The sequence below is a fragment of the Palaemon carinicauda genome, chromosome 37 (assembly GCF_036898095.1).
Source record: "Palaemon carinicauda isolate YSFRI2023 chromosome 37, ASM3689809v2, whole genome shotgun sequence".
In the NCBI taxonomy this organism is placed as follows: domain Eukaryota; kingdom Metazoa; phylum Arthropoda; class Malacostraca; order Decapoda; family Palaemonidae; genus Palaemon; species Palaemon carinicauda.
In genome coordinates, this window is record NC_090761.1 from 51,849,881 (window position 1) to 51,856,460 (window position 6,580).

A 6,580-nucleotide genomic window follows, 5' to 3' on the forward strand; every position below is an offset into this window, starting at 1 on the left:
CTGGGGAGGGTGGGCTGTGGGACCCTAGCAGTACCAGCTGAATTCGGTTGAGTCCCTTGTCAGGCTGGGAGGGACGTAGAGAGTAGAGGTCCCCTTTTTTGTTTTGTTTCATTTGTTGATGTCGGATACCCCCCCAAAATTGGGGGAAGTGCCTTGGTATATGGATGGGATTATTACTAGCCAAGCTGCAACTTTTGTTGGAAAAGCAGGGTACCACAATCCTAAGTGAGGTAAGGGAATAGCAGATACAACTGTGAATAAACAATGAGTTGAAAATATAAAGTATTTTAAGATTGGTAGGAATGTTAGAATAGATTTCACAGGTAAACTGAAGCATGTCAACCTGTTTAACAGAAAAAAAAATTACCATAAATGTAAATTTCTCAAGGTCCACTAATTTAACTGCCTGACAAGGAAGATCATTCCACAATCTGTTCAGAGGTGGAATAAAACCTATAGGATACTACGTAGTACGAGTTTTGTCATTTGATGGAAAAGTCATGTATTAGAATTTACTGCCTACATAGTTGAACATACATGATGGTAGAGATTGAGATGATCTAAATTATGACAAATTTTTTGTAACATGCTTAAATAACTGACGGTTCTGGAGATTAATAGCTAAATTTGTTTGTGTAACAGGGGTTTGTCAGTTGAAAGATCACATTGCTCAAATTTATAAATAATAAATTATATGGTCAGTAGAGGTTAAGTATCTTAATAACCTTGTAAGGTGGTTAATACTGTTTCCGAGCTTTCTTTTTTCCTTCATATTGTCCAATCATTTGACTGTTACTTTATTCTTCATACTACATTCTTCATACTACAACTGAGGAGTCCCCCCCCCCAATTTGTTTATGCGTGTTGAATGGCCTCCATTTTATCTTTGTAGATAAAAGCTGAACAAAAATTGTTACCCTTCAAGATTTTTCATAATTCGGACCAACCTTTGTGTCCTGATCTTTGTCCTCACCATCCACCTTGGTAGTCTGCAGTACCATATCATATCTATAGTTCCAAATCTTACTTGATAGCCTTTGCATAAAATTAATTTTACAAGACACTGCTCACCAATATCTATTCTAAGTGTTACAATTTGATTAGTAGTTTCAAACCATTCATCAAAATTCAACTCGATACATTTTTTTTATGTCGCAATTAAACGTATGAGTTTGTGTACTGTAATAAGGCAAGGCATTGGCCTTTTGGAGACCATTCAGCACACACAAACAACTTGAGGGATTGGGGGGGGGGTGGCAGACTCCTCAGTTGAAGTATAAAGTAACAGTCAGGTGGTTGAACAATATGATGAAAAAAAAAAGAACGCTTGAACGGTATTATCCATGCTATGAGGTTATTAAGATAACCTCTACTGGTAGAGACGACTGGCGAAATCTAATCGATGCCCTTGTGTCAATAGGTGTTGGAGATGATAATGAATAGTTTAGCATAAAATTCTGCATCCCACTACTTGAAAAGTGGTTTTGTTAGATAATTACAAATAATTTTTAGATGTTGACAGAAATGTCTGTCAAGGACAAGGTCTTTGTCTTTGATCAAAAAGTATTCAATAGGTATGGTTGCATGCTGTTTGAAAATAAAATCTCCACTGAAGTTCAGTACTATGAACCTGTATCGTTCAAGGAGGGATCTGGATTCCAGCCTTATTCGGTGCCCACATTGGTGTGTCTATAAGTGCTAAATTGCCATGAGGATCCTAATGCTTATGCTGATAACACTACAGTACAGGACAATGCTTGGTTTAAAGCCTAAATTTTATTGTTCCAACACCGAGTACTTAACTCGAACTACTTTCTTAGGAGTATCTGGGATCTCCTCCCTATCCGACCAAGAATTTTGCGTAGTTTTCCCATCTCCGTTTCCCTTGTTGGGTTGCCCCGTGGTGGATGGATACTCACCCTGAGGTGACCCTGGGTCAGCTCACGAGAGTGTGCTGCTAGGTCTGACTCGTCAGTAAGCATCTGGTTGCGGCGTAGATAACATCTCGCCGCTCTCACATCCCGTCCGACCCGCCTTTGTGTTACCACGTGTTTTCTTTGTGCCTTACCATTCACATTCTTTCACTGTGTTACGGGTGTTGTTTGGTGTTTCAGTGCTTTCCTTATGGAATCCCAGCGTCGCTGTCCCGGGCCTAAGCCCGGTAAGCCTTTGACGTCTCCTGCAGCTCCGTCGGAGAGAGGTTCTCCTTCCCCTTCCCCTACCCAGAGTAGGGGACGAGGTAAGTCTGTTGAGGGGAAACGGCCCATTGCTGTTCCCCATGAGTCTCATGTTGATAGTTTAGGGTGTATTGTGACTATGCAGGCGTGGGGGAGGGTCTGCTAGTCTTCTGGTTCCCTCAGGACCTGTCTCGAATGAAGACCCGGGTGTGGGGAAGTCAGGAACGGCTCCTTCCCCTCCATCTTGGCAGTGTCTTTCAGGTTCAGCGGTTCCCGGGTGTGTTATGGACTAGGAGAGGCAGCCCACAGGATCTTCAGACCACGACTTCATTGTATGGACGGCACGGAGGACGACCTTCAGATCACCCATGCGTCAGGAGGAGGAATTCTCAGGCTGGTTCGCTTCTCGGAAAGCTCTACGCACGCCCCCGGCGCCCTCATCTACGCTCCCGTCGGACTTCAAGCAGCCCGTCACGCTGGTTGCACAACTACAAGACCCTACATTGTTGACAGAAGATTCAGCGAGCTCCTCTTCCTCTTCTCCCTCCTCAGATACATCTTCGTCCTGCGACTCGTTTTCGTCAGAAGACTCAGACGACCGAGAGACGAGAAGGAAGTGGAAGAGGTCTAAAAGGAGGAAGTCCAGCTCTTACGTGGCAAGAAGAGGAGTTCCTCCAAGAGGAAATGGGCTAAAGTGGCTTTTCCCCCTAACAGGTCGAACAGGGCTCTTACCGCTCCAGTGCCTGCCTCGGTGGCCGCTGGAGCCGCCCCCGCGCCCTTGTCCAGTGTCTCTTCGGCTCCGTCTGCTCGTCGGATCCAACCGTTCGGCGTTGACACATATGAACTTTACCTTGCCGGGCACTGGCTCCATCCGTCCAGCGGAGGTAGCCGCTGGCTTGACCCGGCAGCATGGCATCCATACCCGGTACCACAACAGCCCCATTCAAGATTCGTGGTTAACCGCTGGTATACCAGGGCACTCACACCCCACGGATTTCCCCGGGAGGGGGTAGACCAGACCCATTACGGCTACCTCCGTCCCGGTGGCCGCTCCATTGTCCTGGCTAGCCCCATCCAAGTATCGGAGGCAGCCGCTGACATATCAGGGTACTTACACTCCACGGATTTTCCCGGAAGGGAGTAGACCCATGACGGCTAGCTCCGTCGAGCCATCCGCTCCATTGTCCTGGCTAACCCCATCCGAGCATCGGAGGCAGCCGCTGACATATCAGGATACTTACACCCCACGGATTTCCCCGGGAGGGGGTAGACCCATGACGGCTACCTCCGTCCCGGCGGCTCCATCCGTGACGGCGACAAAGTGGCTTTCCCCCTTAGCGGGTCGATCAGGGCTCTTGCAGCTCCAGTGCTTGCCTCAGTGGCAGCTGGAGCCGCCCCCGCACCTTTGCCCAGTGTGTCTTCGGCTCCGTCCACCCGTCGGATGCAGACGTTGGCACACGTAATCTTTACCTTGCCTTTGCCCGGCAAGTCACCGGATCCATCCGTCCAGAGGAGACAGCCGCTGGCTCAGCCCGGCAGCATGGCATCCATTCCCATTGCCACGCCAGCCCCAGCCAAGCATTGGAGGCAGCTGCTGGCATATCAGGGTACTTACACCCCACGGATTTCCCCGGGAGGGGGTAGGCCCGTAACGGCTACCTCCGTCCCAGCGGCTCCATCCGTGCTCGAGGATGCAGTCGTCACGGAGGAGCAAGTGGTAGGGGGCTTGTTAGACACGGGCGAGTGTTCCCTCGGCGAAGTGTCCTCCTATAGAAAAGTCCGGGCTCTGATCCTCCACCGCCACAGATTAGACGAGCCTAAACCGTTGTTAGAGCAGGCTTGGCTTTCAGGTTTGGGGAGGATGGTGGATAACCCCGGCCAGCAGAAACTATCCTTGGCTCTACCGCTAGCGCGGGACGTGGCACTAGGCATGGAGCATGTCGATAAATACGTTGAGGGGACATAAGAACTCCCTAAGAGCCCAAGGGTCCTTCAAGCTCCTGCCGGGACTGAGGACCAAGAAGAAATTCTGTGTTCCAGACGGGCGTCATGCAGGTCCCCGCTAGTTGGAAGAAGCCTTTGCAATGTTAAACCAGGGCAGTACAGATGACAGAACCCTCACTGCACCAGTGGTTTTTCTCTCAAGCAGTGGCCTCCATGGTGGAGGACACCTCGCGAGACATAGTCAATGTGACCTCCTGGCTGGACTAGTGGGCATGCGCCATGACAGAGGCGACGAAGTCCCTTACCTTACAGTCCCTGACCCAGACGGCAAACTGAGTGTTAAAGAGGAGGGACAAGGTCTTTTAACAGGTTCTCCCGTAGGCTTCCCGAACGGAAACAACGTTTCGGAGGAATGCGCCGGTGTGGGGTGAGACCGTGTTCCCCCTGCAGGCAGTGGCGGAAACTATGGAGAGAGTGGGCAAAATTAAGGACTCGGTGGAGCCCAGGCAGTCAGTGGCAAGACGTCTTCCCCATAGGAGACCATCAGCGGACGTGGCCGACCCACCTACGGCACCAGCTAGACAGGAGGCTCCCTCCACTTCCGGGCAGCAATCCCCGTGGCCCTCCCGCAGGAGAGGTACCCCAGCCCAGTCCTCCTTTAGGCAAAATACGCCGGCTCAAGGAGTGCTGGCAGCCTTGAGAGAAGGGGATTTCATGATGTCCCTGGATCATCAAGGACGACTTTTTCAGATCCCTGTGCATCCCTCCAGCAGGATGTTCCTCAGAGTGAAGTGGAGATCCCAGTCTCTGCTAGTCAAGACTCGCTGCTTCGGACTGTCAACGGCTCCGAGGGTGGTCACCGTAGTATCATCCTGGGCCCACAAGTAGGGCATCAGGCCTGTCCAGTACCTAGATGACTGGTTGCTGCTTTCAGCCTCAGAGACAGTCTTAGAGGAGCAAGGAGCGAAGCTATTGCAGTTCTGCAGGGAACTGGGGGTCACCATCAACTTGGAAAAGTCCCAGTTAGTCCCCACCACCAGGATAACGTTCCTAGGGATGGTCCTAGACTCCCAACTAGAAAGGGCATTCCCCTCTCAAGAGAGGCTGAGCAACCTGAATCAAGTTATTCGACCATTCCTGACAGGTGCGCTAATGAGAGCCAAGGACTGGCAGAGGTTCATGGGCCACTTGGTCTAGTTGGAGAAGTTGGTTCCTCAGGGGAGGCTCAAGCTGAGACCAGTCCAATAGAACCTGAAGGACCGTTGGGCACCGGGAGCCCCTCGTCAAGAACTAGTCAGGATGTCTCCGGACTCCAGGAACGTGATCCGACAGGGCGAACACCCTTAAGGGGGTACCATTCGCGTCCGTTCCTCCAGAGGTGTTGCTCTTCACAGACGCATCAAAGGAGGGCGGGGAGCCCATCTGCTTGGGGAAACAGCAGAGAGGAGGTGGTCTCCGGAGGAGAAGACCTTTCACATAAACATGCTCGAGCTATTAGCAGGCCAAAAGGCCCTCGCAAGGTTCGCCCATTGTTAGCACTCAGGTGCGACAACGCCACCGTGGTGGCATACATAAAGAAGCAAGGAGGATTGAGATCAAGGGAGTTGTGCAACCTCACGTATCAAATACTGGAATGGGCCGAAAAGGAACACATCAGCCTCACAGCCAGGTTCATTCCGGGAAAAAGGAACGTTCTAGCCGACGGCCTCGGCAGGACAGGGCAAGTAGTGGGGTCAGAGTGGTCCTTACACCCACAGGTAGCCCAGAAGGTCCTCCTCTTCGCCACGGGGCTCAACGCACAGCTCCCCGTGTTCTGTTCCCCGGTGCCAGACCCAGCAGCAGTGTTCGAAGACGTCTTCCAACACTCTGGGGACGGATTCGACGTATATGCCTTTCCTCCCTTCAGGATTCTCAGGCAGGTTCTCAACAGGATCAGGCAGTCAAGAGATACAAGGTTGACTTTGGTAGTGCCTTGGTGGCCGGAGAGGGAGTGGTTCGCGGACCTACAAGCCCTGGCTATCCTTCCTCCGTAGCCTCTGCTGATAAGAGAAGATCTGCTACACCAGCCCCACTTCCAAAGGTTTCATGAGAACCCCCCAGTGCCTTCAGCTACTTGCGTGGAGGTTATCGGGCCTCTACTAAGGAAGGAAGGATACTCAAAGAGGGCAGCCTCGAGGATGACCGGTTATCTTAGGAAATCCTCGGTCATGGTTTACCAGGCCAAGAAAGCCAGATTTGCTAAGTGGTATGCGGCTCAGAACCTGAGACCCCTGGATGCATCGGTCCACAAGATTGCAGATTTCCTGGTCTACCTAAGGGACTACCTAGGGGTTTCCATTCCAGCCATCAAAGGGGTCCGAGCAGCACTGGGACAAGTATTTCTACTCAGAGGTATTGATCAGGGGGGCCTCTCGTCAGTTTTCCATGCTCATCAAGAGTGTTGAGCCATCTTGTTCCCC